Below are 17640 nucleotides of genomic sequence, written 5' to 3' on the forward strand. Positions count from 1 at the left end.
AATTTGCCTGCAACTCTAAATTGAAAATTGATATGCAGGTGGCTGTAGGGCAGCTTGCTTCCTTATTTGGATATATGTACGTATCTAGACAATCACAGTACAAATATTCCTGTTTAATGTATAATGTTTAATCATAAACATGTAATGTTTAACCATTCAAAATTAGGATGGCTCAAAATTATGTTGTCTTCATAGCAGCGGGATACACTTCTATAACTAGTCCAGATTTTTCAGCTCAGGTAGCCCTAAAGCCCATCAAGATAAAATGAATTTATTTTCAGAAACATACCTGTTGTACAAACAAAACCATAAAGTCATAGCTATCTAAACTACGATTTATCAAATACCATAATGTTTTGTATAATATAATAATATATTATTTCATAGATCACAGTTGACTTTGTGATGACTTATTTAGGAAGATTTATTTTATTGTAATTTTCTTCAGAGACAACTTGATAAAAATCTGAAAGTAGCTAATAATTGATTCAAGGATACCCACTAATTAGATTGTCACCTTCCTCGAATGAATGAAAAACAGCACAATCAAGTGCCTGAAACCACTTTCTTGATTGAAGCCACCCATCGATCCCAAAACCTTCTTTGCCAAAAGGATATAGTGGGGTATATTACCAAAAAATAAAAATCCAAGATCATGTATCTCATGTAAAAAGAAAAATAACACTTGCTGCTTTGCACATCACATTCCAACTTTTAGTTATCCTAGATACCGGTAGCTAAAATATTTGTTTTTTCCTGAAAACAATATTTCCTGCTTATTTTTATTACCATAGGTCACTTGAAAAATAATTGAATTAATATTACAGTCAAATGTATGGCCTGTTGACCAACCTATAATAGTTTTCATGCCAGCTTGCATGAGCTGTATTGGGTGAGGAATATGGCTTTCCATCACGGGTCAGTCTATCAAATTTCTTTATCCAATTGTACATCTTACACACAATCTCAGTGTTTATCAATAGATATAAATATTATTATAAGTAATAAATATATCAAGGTGCTGGTTGCACTTTTAAAGCCCTTCATGGCGTGGAACCAGGTGACCCAAGAGATCATCTTCTCCCAGTGGTTTCTGTTCATCCAATTTGATCCTGCAGGTTGGGCATGGTATAGGTTCTGTCAGCCAAGGAATGTTGGCTGGTGAGTACTAGGAAATGTGGAGCACACCTGCCCTGTCTGACCTGGAGGAGCAAATAGGTACTCAGCAAGAGATGGATGTCAGTTGGCATGAATGAAACAAAAAGTAGATTAGATAAGGTCCATAAGTAAAACTATTATCCCTATCTTTAACTCATATTCTCATCTTTTTTCCCCACCGTTTTTGACCCATCTTTACCTCTCTTTGTCATCTAATATTTATTTTTCTGTTGGGTCCTTGGTGCTTTCTGAGCTTGATGATTTTCTTGTAGACATTTCATTACCCAAATTAGGTAACATCATCAGTGCTGGTAAGGAATGGGGTTTTATAAACTTGTGCAAGGGTCTTCAAACTTGCCAAGTTTAAGACTTGTGGACTTTAACTCCCAGAATTCCTGAGCTAACATGACTGGAGGAGGAATTCTGGGAGTTGAAGTCCACAAGTCTTAAAGTTGTCAAGTTTGAAGACCCCTGTACTGTGGCTTGCCTTGTTAGTGTTGATGGAGTATTCTTGTGATTCCTTGTTTAGGCTGTTGTTTACTGTTAGCTTGTTTGTCTGCATGGTAGTTGCTTGATAGGGGTATTGTTTACTTCTTGGTTGTTGGTCTAGTGTTAACCTTGGTATTAATCTCTGGGTGTTGATTGCTGGTGAATAAGCATTTGGGTTTTTTTGTTTCTTTTTTGGCTTTTTAATTGTCACTTTTGAATGGTATGTAGAAATTGACAAGTAACACCAACAGGACAAACCATTAGAACAGTGCTGTCAAACTTCCGGATGCATCACACGCTGGCCATGTCCACGCCCGGTTTAGCAAAGGGGTTAAAAGTAGCAATATATCACGTGACACCACCATGACAATGGGAGTTTGACTGCATTAGAATATAAAAATAAGAACAAACCCCACTTCCATTTAGCACTGATGGTGTTACCAAGTTTGGTAATGAAACATCTGCAAAAAAAAAAAAAAAAAGCTCAGAGAGTGCCAAGGACCCCAGAATACAACCCTGAGCTACAGATATTCTGTTTTATCAGTATTTATTTTTCTTTTCCAAGTAGCAGGTTGCCAGGAAGAAATAGATAATTGTTACTAAAGGTCAGTACTGATTGCTCGCAAATGACTTTTGAAATTAATCTGACAGGCTAGGATTGCATATGGCTCATTAGCCACCAGCTGCTCACACCTGGCTTAGTTTTTATTTTTCTGTTTTCCTCCAATTGATACATTTTTTAAAGTCACTAATTATGGAAAAAGGCTTGACTTTAACAGCTGGATAAAATATGGATATTTTGTGGAATGGCACTCAATATCCCTTTGGCAAATGGAATTCAAAACTAATTCTACTTGCTAGTTTCTTTTTTCCAGCAAATTTGAGCAAATTTTTGATATAATATAAAACAATGTGCTTAATGGGACTCAATTAATCTCCAAGAGCCATTTCAAAGATGATAATCTAGTGTAGAAATGGCTAAAGAAATGGCTTTTCACTCCTGGATTTTAATTAAGCATTTTATCAAGGGGAAAAAGTATTAAAAAGTATTACATGCTTGAACACTATTTTTAAATCAGATTGCTTAAAAATATACCTTTAGAATGATTTGGGATTTAGGTTTGCTTTTCTTCTGGTTAGCAACATGACAACATTTGCTTTTTATATCTTTGTATCTTCTGAAAAATAAAGGTTGCCTCAAATCTGGATTCATATATATAATTTATCTGGGAAAGAATAAGGAACTGATTTACCATTGCCTTCTTCAGAGATGTTTCTAATTTCTCAGTCTAGCCAAACCCTGATGGCTCCTGATGGTCTCCCATATAAGTACCATTATCAAACCAGTCCAGTTTAGCTTTCTTGATTAACTAATGTTGGCTAGGTGTTGCCAGCAGCTCAAACATTTACAAATACTATATGGCCAAAACTAGGTCTCTAAAGGTAGTGTGGGAAGAAATATCCATCTGGTTCAGTTCCAAACCAGGAGAAAGGCACTGGAGACAAAATGGAGGCTGATTGGATAGAGGGTCCATTTATTGATGAACAGAACCATATGTTTGTAGTTCCATTGCAGCTGAACACATGGAGTTGAGAGTGGGAGGCAGGTTGATACCTTCTCTTGGGCTTTGCACTTGAACTTCATGTTCCTGTGCAAGAACATGTATTTTATTGGTTTCAACTCTGAAACATTCAATTGTTTGCTTCACCAACACTGGAGCTTTGGATTCTTCAACTAAGAATATATTTGAAATATATTTTGCTTATTCCAAAACAGTTGCTAAGAATTTGCAATGGTTTACAATCTGTAGCCTTGCTGATTATATTTCACTACCTACTAGTGTGATTAAATGTGTGCCCATTTCTAAAAGTGTTTCAAAGAGAAAGCGGCACAACCAATTTTTAAATCAATTAATTGCATTTATTATTTCCTGTAGTTGGAAATTATAGCAACCCACTCTCTCAATCTTTCAGCCACCTGTCCACTTTTCAGGTATGTTGACAGTCTTGCTTTGATATAAATAATGTTCATGCCAAGAAACTGAAAAAGAACAGGTAACATTTTTCTTTGAATTTATCATCTGAAAAGCAAATAACATCTCCCATGTAGGGAAAAAAATAAAAACAGCTTTGTTTTACTAAAAGTATTAGTCACCTACAACTAAGTATATTTGAATAGCTTTTTATTTTAGTAGGCATGCATGGATTACTTTTTTTAAAAAGTGTGTGAAAACTAATTGTATGTGGAAACTATTAGTGAAAATAAATTTTTGCACACATTGCTCCCTACATTAATTTGCTGTCTCCTCACTATTCCTTAGATAGTGTGCAACAATTCTTTCATCAAATGTTTTTAAAACACTTTCAGAAATGAATCCCCTTCAAATTTAACAAATCTTTCTTCTAAGTATCTTATAAAGATTGCTTATTAGATTAGGTACTATCATGTTCTTGGGAGCTTCTTTTTTTAAAAAATCCCTCAGTAGGGGAAAAAGTCACTTCAGGAGACTGAATTCTAATTTCCTTCCTTCCCATCTCCAAATCAATAAAGCCAAAATTATGAAATTCAAAGGATTAACCAAAGCAAAGACAACATGCTTTCTGGTGGGATTTCCACCCCACAATTAATTGAATTGTCTGGATTCTTACAACACACTGAAGCATAAGCTAACTACATGGGTTGGTAGTAAAATGTGGCTGAGTTGAATGTATAGATCTCTTTTCTCATTTTCTCTCAAAGAAGAAATGCGAAACCCAGAGATCTATAAATGCATAGATCTCTGGGTTTCGCATTTCTTCTTTGAGAGAAAATGTCTCAGGGATGTATATTTGTCCAAGGCTGTGCAAAATAGTGCTTTAAAAAGCCATATTGGTGTTGTTTCCAACTGTCTCTGATATTTGTTTATTTCCCACTCCCACGTCAAACTCCATTTAAAATAACATATTCAGAGTAAAAATGCTTGCTCTTCCTCATTACGCAAGTAAGCTTAATGGTGCCAGGTCCAGGAGAGGACAGTTTAAAAAGATAATGGAGAGGATATGAATATTGAATGTTACAAATCAAGATGGTTAGGAATGACATCCAGGTCCAGAGGCAGAGATTCTTTTGCATACTATTTCCTCAAGAACAAGAGTAAGAGAAGATGCTGCCTGACTGTAGGGCATCAGATTGGCTTTTGGCTTGATTCAGTAGGACTTTTCCTATCTTTATATATAAATTGCATATAAAAGCTTTCTCGTTGAAAATAGTTGAATTTTTACACCTCACCTGCCGGAGCTATGGTAACAGTTATTATTGATATTTCTCTCTTACTATTTTTTCAAGAACTCAAGATATCTTACACAGATGGAAATTTCCCTTTATTTTTCCCTGGAAGACAGGAAAGGACAGATTGAGCTGAGAGAAAGCGAGTAGTCTGAAGTAGTCAATCATGTGCATTTCTGTGGCTGATAATGGACTAAGACCTGGTTTCTCCCTTATCCAACATCTTAATTACTAGACCATTTCCTGTTAGTGAGAATGAAGCGCAAGATCCAGCAGGGCCTGCAAGCCCCTTTCTTGGAAATCACCAGGCTTCCTGCCCCATCTATCATAGGATTTTTTTTTTCCCAGAAGGGAACTAGATAAATGGGTTCGAGGGACGCAGGAAAGGAACTGGAATGATGTAAAGCATGAGCATCATTATTTTTGTATGGGCCTCTAGACCTATACAGATACTGTTAAAACATAAAAGCCCATTGATTTATCTGGAACTATGGCCTTGCATCAAGAGAAGTAAAAACAATAACAACGCAATGCTATATTCCCCCCATTTTTTCTGCATTGGAATAAGGTCTGATTATTCTTTTAATATCTTAATTGTCAGACGTTCTAACTCCCTTACACTTGCATTAACCCAAGGATCTGACTACCCGAGGTCTTACATAAGCTTAGTAAACTAAATGTCTCTAAATTTGTTGAAAATCCATCTCTCCTTTCCTTTTTTATAATAGTCTGAAACCCAAAATGATTGGTAACTAATTTCCTTTCAAAAGTTCCCACTGCTTTTACTTCTTCAACCAACTATTTCCTATTAATTAGGCTCAGATCTAGGGCAGCCAGTCCTACTTGTCTCTTCTTTCGAAACAAGAAGCTCAGTGAGGAGTTTTAGGACTTTATAGTTTTGATGAGTAGTTTTTCAACAGAAATCTGGGTGGTTAAAAGCAGCCATTAGCTTGTAAATTAATAAATGCACACAAAGGAGGAAATTATAACATTAAGTATCAATATAATGGAAATCTTAACTCTTAAGATATTTAAAACCTCTATTGTAGAACAAATATTTTGATGCAGTTTTTTAAAATTTTTATATTCACTGTTGAATGAAAATGCCAAATAATCTTATGCTAATTAACACTTATACCCTAAACTGTAACTAATATGCATAGACTATTTCTATCTTCAATACTTACGTAATCTAAAATTTAAAATATTAACAGTCTTCAATCAATATAGTGCAATAACTTTTGAAATAACGTAATTATTAAAATTTACAATAATGTAACAAAACTGAAAAAAAGAAATCACCCATTATCTATGCCTTTCCATTCAGAAAGTTGTATAGTCCAATCCAGAAGGGCTTTGTCCAAATCTTCTGCCTCTTCTGCAGATCTGTAGAAACTAGCATATCTAATCTGGAGACTAATTTGCAAGCCAACATGTTGCTGTACACATTCCACCAACTAGGAGCCACGTATGTACTTAATGGCCATCTACTGGGTTTTTTCGCTGCCTTACCATGTAACGTTTTGCCCTGAACGCTAACAACTAAAGATGTTTCCTTATTATTTTTGTATGTACTATTCCAAAGTAATTTTAATGCTAATATGCTGGCATTTGGGTGTGAATTTTCCAGTATAGTCATGAGGTCAGTGAGTCAGACATGGAATTTCACTGGATTAACTTCCTTCTCATTTCCTCCAGCATCTTAAATTCAGAGACATCAGAACTTCTTCCATGACAGCAGTTTGCACAATGTTTTTGATTAATAAACCCTAACAAGGTATAATTCCAAAATGTGTAACACTGTATTGATATCATGTCATGACCCTCCCAAGGTTTGAACAAAGCATGCCCTACTTTCTCTGCATTTCCATGACAACTATTAGGAAAAGAGCTCCCTTTTCAACTTCCAAGTTTCATTGTATCTCACAGCTGCGTTCAACTTGAGAGTTTTTTCTGCCATTCACCAGAGTTTTTTAAAAACTAAAATACAGTTAATTTATATGTCTATGGCTAAAGAAATGAAGACTGTAAAAGCATATAAAATATCTAGGTAATATCCCATATATACCAAATATAGAGTATAGGGGTAGAAGCCAGAACCAGCTACATGTTTTTGAAGGGGATGTAAATCCTAAAATAAGTTTTAATGCTAGCTTTTATGGCAGAGAAGAGGCAGATGATGACATTCAATTCTGGATTTTATTTGGCACAGTCAAGCAGCCAACAGGACAGGCTGTCTGGGAACAATTTGTAACTCATATTGATAAACTTTTTACAGGAAAAGCGATGTATAACTCATAAAAATAGAAATTGAATACCTGCTTCATCTGCCTCATCACGCAAACATTATTAAAGTGTTAAATGGAAGTGGTTAAAGGTGAATTGAGGGAGTCACGTGGATGAATTGGTTTTATATAGTCATATAGAACAAACTAAACCGCAATGTATTAAATGAACTAAATTGGCTTACTTCACAAAACACATTGCACCATTAATTATGTGGTATTTATAAAATTGATCAGATTTATTTCACATTACACCAATATGAAGCAACTAACATTATCACAGCACAGCGTGTAACCCTAAAACCTGTTAGTCCCAGGAATTGCAGGCAAATTTCCATTTATTTTCAAATGTTTCCATTATTTTTTACTTTGATATTAATGAAAAATGCAAATGTATAAAAACTATTGTAAAATCTATTTGTGAAATTAATGAAAGTTTTGTGTAGAATTGTACAGCAGGATCCTATTATTAAATTCTTTCAATTATATTTAATGTTCAACGTAGTACATCAGTACAACTGACAAGATTTTAAGCTTGTACAATGTGGGATACTTATTACCCTTCTATACCCGCCTCAGTAGTCCGATGCATTTTCATGCTATTCAAACAGTCTGGTGCTATATTATCCTTTCAAATGCTAAGTATGCGTATGTTTGAAAACACCAGGGATATCTGGTGCAATGATGCCCTTTCCTGTCTGTGCTTCTGTCCTTAAGCTAGAAAAATAGAAAGAGACTTCATCAACACAGCTCACTTTCTTCCTTGAAATGGGAAGAAAGTAAATCAATCTAAAATTCACTGGTCTCACAGGATTCCTCTTTCAGCACCTCCCAAACGAGGCTGGCATGGTTACTACCCTGATGCTGCCAATAGGAGTGATTATAGGGGTTTTTTTTCCCCATTCAAAAACAGAGGTAAAAAGACCATAAAGAGGAGACTAGCAAAGGAGGGGAGGGATCTTGGCCTGGATGGTTGACATGCAGACAGGCAAAGAAAGAAAATGGTGGTGCAAAAGCAAAGAAGGGAGACTGAGATCCAATGATGGGCTCCAAGGTTAAGGCTAAATCAATAGGAATAATAATTTTATGAAAAATCTGCTTTGTCTTCCTCTCTGGCAGTAAAGGCTAAAATGGCCTTGGAGGAATAGAGACAGATAGAAAGGGAACCAGGGCTTAGATTAGACCAGAGGTATCAAACTGGATTTCTTCAAGGGCTGGTTTACCATTGTAGTTCTCCGTGGGCTGGGGGGGGAGACAGTAGATGGGACAGATGTGTCCTGCAACACCCTGCCGGCCAAAATTGGGTGTGGGGAGACCCCCTGTGTCCCATTTTGGCTGGCAGGGCACTGCATGGGGCCATCCAGGCTGAAAATGGGATGCGGGAGGGCCTCACGCAGTCCACACATGCCCCATTTTGGCTGCCACAGGCCAGTCCTTTGCTATTTCCAGGCCAGCCCCACAGACTAGATTAAAGCACCACGTGGGCTAATTAGTCTATATTAGTCTGAGTTACATAGAGGATGTGTCTGCAAAATCCCCAGGAAATGAACTTGACTAAGAGTTGATGGAGACTTCATATTTTCTAAGGAATAAATACCATTGATCCTGCAACTTCTTACTATTTGGGGAGTTGGTAGATCATCTCAATATTTTAGACAGATTTGATACAAAAACAAATCTCTTAGATTGGAAATAGATATAATTGGATTACTATGTTTACTATCTTTATCAAAAACTGCTATATTCCTGGTCCATAGCCTAGGTTTGTTTTTAAAACCTAACCCAAAATCTTTTAGCCAAAATTCAGACTTGCCTGGCCTTTTCATGCTGTTGCATACAAATTTGACTGTGTTCTCCCCAGTGATGAGTACATGACTCATGGGACTTGGCATTTACTTCCAAGTACCCCAGCAGGGTTACATTACAAGAGTATTGATATCTGCTCCATCTCAATTTGAGCCATAAATTGCAAAGCCTGCTTTGAACAAGTTTTATTTTTAAATGCAAATGCTCACTGGTGAATATGCCATGCTTACTGGAATATGTGGAACAGGATATTTGCAAATGACACAAGTTTATTTTGCAAGGCAGAAAACAGCAGGCAGGCAGCAACAGAATCCCAGATTTCTCTGTTGCAGTTCTTGAACTCAGCATGTGCCCAATCATAATTAAAACATAATGAAATTGACATAGAAAATGCCAAATTAATTAACTCTAACACAGAGACCTTTTTAAAGTTGAATAATCCTTTCTGTTCCATGAAGTCAGGTGGAATGTTGCTAGATCTTTAATCAAGCTAAAAATTGCATCTCTACTGACAATGCTAGAGCTGAGCAAAAAGGATTTTCAAAGTGGTATTATTGTGGGCATCCACTAAGAGCTGCCAGCCCTTTGAAGGAATCCAGACAAGAAAACAATGGATACTCATGTGACCTTTGTTTTAAGGTAACATAATTCTTCACATCTGAACGTGCTTCCCTACTCCTTGCCTTCCCTTTCCCAAGAACTAGGGGAGGGTCCCTGCTGAGACATTTTCTCCATCCCCATTCCTCCCTTGGACTCAGATTTTATTTATTAGAGTTGCCTAGCCTGTGACTCTTTCTCCAGTCTCCCAGTTATTGTCACACCCCCATTAAACTTGACACCAAAATGCAATGCACATGACATTTTCATGCTGTAAGCTCCACCATTTATACTTGTGTCTGTCATAATATAAGCATATAAATGCGAGTAGATAAATAGATACCACTTCAGTGGAGAGGAAACAGCGTTCCATGATGGCCACATGACTGTGGACATGTCTTCAAACAGCACTGACTTGGCCTTGGAACAGAGATGAGTGTTGCCCCCTATAGTCAGCAACAACTAATTGAGTAAAATCTGCAGGAATTCCTTTTTTTCCCCTTGTCGAGATGTAAGCGTGTAAGAGCCAGCATTTGTATAATAACATCACAAGGCAGAATTGATCACTTGCCTGCTGTTGTCACAATGCTCTCTTGAGATAGACTAAGCCTCTTGGAAAGATGTGCTAATAAAGCAATCATCTTTCATTGTTATTTATAATTAGGCTCCTACATAAAAACAGCTCTTTCCTCAATGGGCAAATTCCTTTGGAGAGTTTATTTCTTTGCACTATTGCAAATGAATTCAGGTTTTATTTTCAGAAGGATATTCTGGCTTCATAGAAAGCTGAGCCTGAATGGACATTACTGTTGACAGTTGACTGTAGAAGGTAGATCCACACTTCCGATATTTTCATTGTCAGTTCTAAGACTGGTTTCATTACCTCTTATTGTTTAGTTTCCTTTATATTCAATTTTAATTCACTTTTTTCATTGTATTTCTTGACTTTCATTATTAGAGCTTATAGGTCATTTCCATATTCAGCTATCAGACTAATGTCATCAGCATAACACAGGTTATTGAGGCTTCTTCCTCCAGTTTTAAAATGACTTTCATCCTTTTGTAGTCTTTGAAATAGCAATAGCAATTTCTGAAATTGCCAAGAAGACTTTCATGTTGATGAAAGGCCAGCTCACCAAACACGCACACATTACAAAGAGGAACAATAGTTGAAAAAATAATGAAGACAAGACAAGCATATAAACTACTGTATTTCCCCATGTATAAGCCACCCCTTTTTTCCAAAATTTTCAAGCCCAAAAAGTAGGGGGTGGCATATACAAAACAGGTACACTTTTATATACGTGAAAAATGCATAAAATAATAAAGTAGGAATAAACTGGTTTTCCAGCAGTATGCTATACATTTTTGTAAAAATGTAAGTGATGATACGATTACGAGTGCAGTGCGATAGAAATGCATACGCTAGGCATCGGCCTGAATGCTTCGTTCCTACTCTCGTTCGATGCGTAGATTGCTAGCGTCGCCCACACCTTTCGGCATCATGACGAAGTTGTAGATCTAGGCGTCGAATTTTGTTTCTTTGTAAATTTTCTTTCTTCATAACTTGTTTCTCTAATAAAATATTTTTTCAAAACTTCACAGTCCAAAAATTGGGGGGTGGCTTATACAAAGGGGTGCTTATACATGGGGAAATACGGTAGTTTTGATATAGTCAAACATCTTAGCTCCATTGTCTATGTTATATATAAAGCAAAGGGAATACGTGATAAAATGAAAGATAAAAGAAAATTCTGGCAAGAATCCGTCACAAAAGGCTGAAGAAACTGCACATAAAATACTGACTAAAGGAATCTAATTTTAATTCCAGGCATTAATTTGAGAGATTATATCATATCTAATATTCAATGTATTAAATAAGAAATCCAAGCATAAAATACACTGAATGGTTTTTCTGTTGCATTTCAGTCTTCCATAAGAACCATTCTGTCATTAATGGCACAAAACTTAAAATAAGGGCAAGTGGGAGAGGAAATTTGGTATGGGGCATCCATTTCCTAAGCCCTGCCAAATTGGGCCAGCCAAAGCACATGGCAGCAGTGTTTTTCTTTTCATCCCTTTTCAGCCAATTTGGAGTGGGGAATCTTACTTTCTGGCAAGTATAAATGAAATTTCAAGGCATCCTTTACTTGATACTGTAACGTTAAATATTGGATCTGGATCTAATTCAAGTCCCCACTCAGTCAAGGAAGTCTGACTGGGTGACTACGTGCCAGTTATGCTCTTTCTGTTCAAACTGTCTCCTTACAAGGTTGTTACTGGGGGATGAAATTGGGTATAGTGAGACATCCATGTAACAAACCACTTGAACTCTCACAGAAAGGCAACTATACAATAAATAAATGTATCTTATCCCCAAGAAAGCATTCGTAAGACTTCAATTTTAGCTTCCTTAATTAAAGCTACAAATAGCACATTAGGACAGTGTTTTGTTTTATATATGTAAAGCAGGGGTCACCAAGCGCTAGAAACCGGCATGCCAGAAACCAGACCACGAAAACAAGTAAAGCTGTATCTGCCGGATGCAGGCAGCACGCAAAACCACGTCCGCTCCAGGAGCATCTGCAGGGCCAGATCAAAAAAGTCAAGATAATGGCTTGCAACTATGCAACTATGGTTCTAGCACTATCTTGCCATTTTTGACACACTGCCAACAGACATGCCTAGCAAGCTCAGTCAAGGTAGGAAAGCATGCAGAACATGGCTTTTGGACTTCCTTAATAGCAGCAGGGTCCTGTGTCCAAAAATGGAGCAGTCACCAAAACTATGAGCTGCTGCCTATTGCTCAATGGTGGGGATGCATTGGGGTAATTTACTTGTCTTTCTCCTTCTCTGCAGTACCTGGTTGGCACATTTTTTAAAAAAAGTCTGATTTCTCCTACCATACCATCATATTTGTTTGCATTCTGTTTTTGAAGGCTTATCTTGTTGACTGATGGACAGGCAGGGTCCCATACTCCCATTGCACCATTTTTTCCCAGTGGATTGGAAATAATAAAAAGGTAAGATGCTGGAGGTGTATATTGTAGAATTTACTGTCTACTTAATCATTCTTGAAGGCATCGGGCCAAGGATGTTATTTGAGCCTGTCTGCATGATTGCATGATTTTTTAAAAAATAGGACTTTAAAAAATTGTGTGAAGTTTTCAAGATTCTGCATCTTCTCTCATGCTCTCATGTCTCAAAATTCAAGGACAATTCAATGCCAAATATGCATGCTCACTTTTGTTTCTTTTTGTAGTTTCCTCTCCCATCAGTTATTTTTTGTTGTTGTCTTACTAAAAAGTGAGATTCTCCAATCTGCTCTTTGTGCTTGGTGTCTTTTTATTACTTACGAACTGATATCAACCTTAGTGCTTCTATATTTGTCAGTTTACAGCTATTTACAATGCAACTTGACTAATTAGGATCAACATCAAATTTAATACCTTGTATCTTGTGGGCTATTCTCTGCCTATAAGCAAATCAGAATTGTTTAATTTGGGTGGCATTTACTTTTATTTTGGCACAACACAAACAAGCATTTGCGTCTCTCACCACATTTTTTTCTCATTTTTCCAAGACATATTCTTGATCTGAGGCAGCAAAAAATAAGGGAAAAACTGTGTCACTCACCCCGCACAAAAAAACAGAGGTGAATTCTGTGTTAGAGAATATTGCATGTCCAAACCTTGGATGAAATGTCCTTCATATATATTGTTTTCTTCTCCATTAACTAAATTAACTGAGCCAAGTTGTATATATAGGGGGAAATTTTCAGGTAATTCTAGTTAGAATTCTAGAAATTCAGCAATTAATTCATTTAGGCCAATCGTTAGCAAATGTTCTGGTTGTAAACTAAATGAAGTCCCTTGAAAACATCTGGGAATAGTAAGGAAAAGAAAGTCACATGCTGTAACAGCCTGAATTCCTGAGCTTTCTGCCTCAAGAAACGAAACGAGAAGAATGGAGGTATTTTATTTTTCAATCTGCATTCAGGGAAAGCAGAACAAAATCAAAATAAAGGGGATCCTTGTTTGCTATTGCTACTCCTAATACATGTAGGGATCAATAGGATAAAAGATTGCAAGAGTCAATACTTCAAACTTAATTTCCAATATTGTGTTCAGCTCATTCAGCTACCCATCTGGTATTCTCCCCTGCCAGTATAATCAACAGCCATGCTGGCTGGTGGATTACAGTGGTTATATTCTATGCATTCACAGTGTCACAGAAGGCTGACCTAATTTATTTCATCATTTTGTTATCCAATTACCGTAGTTGCAGCAGAGAGAATCTAAACCAAGAGTGCACAACAGTGTTAAAACTCTCCTTTTTGGAACTGAGACACAATGATCATCTTTTCTCCCTAAATCACTAAAACTGAAATATGGAAAGAAAATGAAAATGTCAATAACTCCAATAACTGTGCACCAACTTAAAATACACCACCAAAACAATTAAGCCATTGTTAAAGTGCACTTCTATACAAATAAGAGTTAAGGCAAATTTTCTGAGCAATACTCCTTAAAATCAAAAGGCTGTTTTCTTAATTCATAATATGTCTTCCAACAAGTAAAAAACTGGCAAGAATTCTGTACTTTCAATCTTCATATTGGAAAAACCCAATGAGGATCTGCATGCCAGCAGCAAGGAGTCGTACTTTTAGATTCCATGTAACTTCCTTACTGAGCTTCTCCACCAAACTACTGTAAGCTGGGAACAAAGACTCTAATTTCCATTAGACAGGCTATAAATTAATGAATAGATATTATTTGGTCTATTAAAAAAGCAATATTCTAGTAAAATGGGGATATATAGCCAGTGATTCTACAATCAAATATGATCTCACAAAGCTGCAACGGTCAATTCTTAATGTGAACGCATGAGGAAAATATTAATGTGTGAGTAGTAATTCCTTTTCCTTGCTACCTATTCTTATTACTATACTTGAATTTAATTGAAACTGCCCTTGCTTGGCTTACTTTGCTTTGTCCATGTTGCCTTTTACTGAACAGCTCTGATAGTCATATTCAGTGATGGGATTCAACTTTTTTTACCACCAGTTCTGTGGGCATGGCTTGGTGGGTGCACTTCATGTGCACATGCATGCTTCGTGCGCATATGTGCCAAGTGTGTGCTTTGTGTGTGCAGAGGGTTTCATACTGACCTTCTGCAATCCTGCATTTTCTCTGTGTGTTCAACAGCTGATGCACAGCAATCTGCTGTGCTGCGCGAAGCAGCTAAGCTTCAAAACCAGGTCAGTATAGAGTCGGGGCAGGCGGGCGAACCCAGCAGCTGATCATCAGAGCAAACCACTTCGCTCACAGGTGATCCCTGGAGCTACCTACCAGTTCGGCCGAAGTGGGACGAACTGGTAGAATACCATCCCTGGTCATATTGTTTTCTTTTTCCACAAGCTAATGGAATACAATCCTCTTAAATCTTTCCCTCAGTTTTATGCAGGATGCCATTTCTTTTGCAATAGAATGGGAAGTTCCTACATATCTATAATTACAGAGCCACACCCCTCACAAAGGAGTTCCATATTTGCCAGACAAAGGTGAGGCTTTCCAAGTCAGCAAAATAGAATAATAGAATAAAAAGAGTGAACCCAGTGGATGAGGCTCCTGGAAAGCATTTAAAAATCAGTCTTACGTACTTTAATAAAAGTTTATTATATTTTATTTTTGTCAGCACAGTAATAAACACACAAGTAATAAATTCATGAAACCAATAGCATAGTTACTTTAACAAATATATATTTCTTTTAAACCAGAGATATACATAGTGCAGTTCATCTTTGCAAACACATAATTTTTCTTTTTTTAAAATATATACAAATATAAATATTTAACCAGAGTAATGACAGACAAAAGAAAAAAATATTTCCAAGCACTTGTACTTTATCAATAATGTCATAGACAATGCTAAACAGATGTTGCCAATCCAACTGCAGAAGCTAAACTATCTTATTAAAACACAGACTCAATGGTCTAGAAATAAATGTATGTTAACTATACTGTAGCATATTCTCTTCAAATATAGATTGAAGAAATCAAATTATAAAAATTGATCTAACTCCAAAAATGTTGGTTATGCATTCATTAGAAATAGTTTCCAGTGCTTTCATTGATTTAATGATAGTTCTTAACAATGTAAATACATATCCAACACAAATTCTTATTTGATAAGTTAATAAGGATGCAATGTATTTTAAACTGTTTTTGCATCCCATTATATTGATATTGACGTAGACACACGTAGAGACACACAAACAACTCTACTGAAGCCCCTTTCCAGCAAAGCACTTAATATATTGTAATTAGAAGCATATCAGTGATGATAACTATATGGCCCATGGAATTCAAGGCTAGCAATCATAGCAACGCAAGCTTGCTATAATGGCTTTAGCTGTACTAAGGCAGAAGCTCAGGAGAAATATCTTGATTGAAGAGTAACAGTGATGAAAGATTATCTACAGAACAGCTCCCCATATTTTTAAACAGTGGATCTATGTTAAAACAGCTGCCCAATATATATTGCTTGATACCTTTGTTTGCACAAGTTAGTGTGCAAGCAAGGAATAATTCTTAAGATCATCTTGCATCTTATCATAATAATGTGAAGGTAATTAAGTAGCTCTATCCATTTATATATGCATGCTGCCATAGTTTTATGACTGCTGCACCATTTGCAGACCATCTCATTTGTAGTGGAATCATAAGATGAATGAAAAGTGAACATCCTGTGTGCACAGTCTCAATAGACTTATTCTAAGACTAATTCAGTTAGATGTTTCAAAAACAAAACACAAGAAAATGTCTCTCTCTCTCTCTCTTAAGTTTTCGCGGGTACTTACATGTATGGTATTTAGCTTTGTTCGGGTATTTTCCCACGTCATTGTAGTTGTGCTTTTAAAGTTGTAGCAACGTTTCGGCAGAATCTCATCTGCCATCGTCAGGCTTCTGTATTGTGTTTGTCTGTGAGTCAGACTTTCTGTGAGACAGACAAACACAATACAGAAGCCTGACGATGGCAGATGAGATTCTGCCGAAACGTTGCTACAACTTTAAAAGCACAACTACAATGACGTGGGAAAATACTGAACAAAAGCTCAAATACCATACATGTAATGCACGTGAACTTAAGAAAATATATATATATATATATATATATATATATATTACAGCCTTCTTGGAAATTTTAAATTACAAAGAGAAAATTACAAAGAGAACAGGAAATATTATTAAATGGCTAACACTGTTTGGTCATTGTTGATATTATTGAGAATCTAGTAGTCATCCATTAATGAGAAGGCCAAAAATAGTATGGCTAAAAACAGAGACAATGATATGTTATCTAGAAAGACTCTTTCCTGTGACATTTAATACATACGCACATTTATCTTGCTATAATCTATGCTCCGATTCTGAACAAGACCTGGATCAGTCTCAAAACACACTTTTAGATTCTTTGGCAAGTATGAGTATGTCAGAAAAAAATACATTAGCAGTAAAAGGACAATCGATGGATACAGATGATCAGGTACCTTGGCATTAAAATGATGCATCCATATTTAAATCTGGAATGCTAGTAAGCAAGCAAAAAAGGGACTAATTGAGTTCTCAAATTTAATGATATATTGCTATGTAGCAAAATTAACGTATGATTATATTCATATAGTAAATATTAGCATTGAAACTAGCAGATACTGAAATTCTTTTCAAGGCTGTATTGTGATTTAAAAAATAAATTTGTTGTCCAACTTCTTTCTGCTAACATCAACATTTCATATGGACGGAAAGTTCTGAAAATTCTGAGAAATACATACATTTGAAAAATACACAGGACTTGATTCAAAGAAACCTTCTGGGAATAGAAGGGTTCTTTTTATTTGTGGGAAGAAATCTGTGAATCTGCTACTGGAAGAAATTAGGGAGGTGATTTTCCTTTTTCCCTGAAGGCCCACTCTCTCCTTGCAATCATATACTACTCTTGAAAGCCTACCAATTCTTTGGAACTTGGAAGAGAGGGGGC

Source organism: Pseudonaja textilis, chromosome 1 (assembly GCF_049901715.1).
Source record: "Pseudonaja textilis isolate UNSWEBS1 chromosome 1, rPseTex1.2, whole genome shotgun sequence".
NCBI classification, from domain to species: Eukaryota; Metazoa; Chordata; class Lepidosauria; order Squamata; family Elapidae; genus Pseudonaja; species Pseudonaja textilis.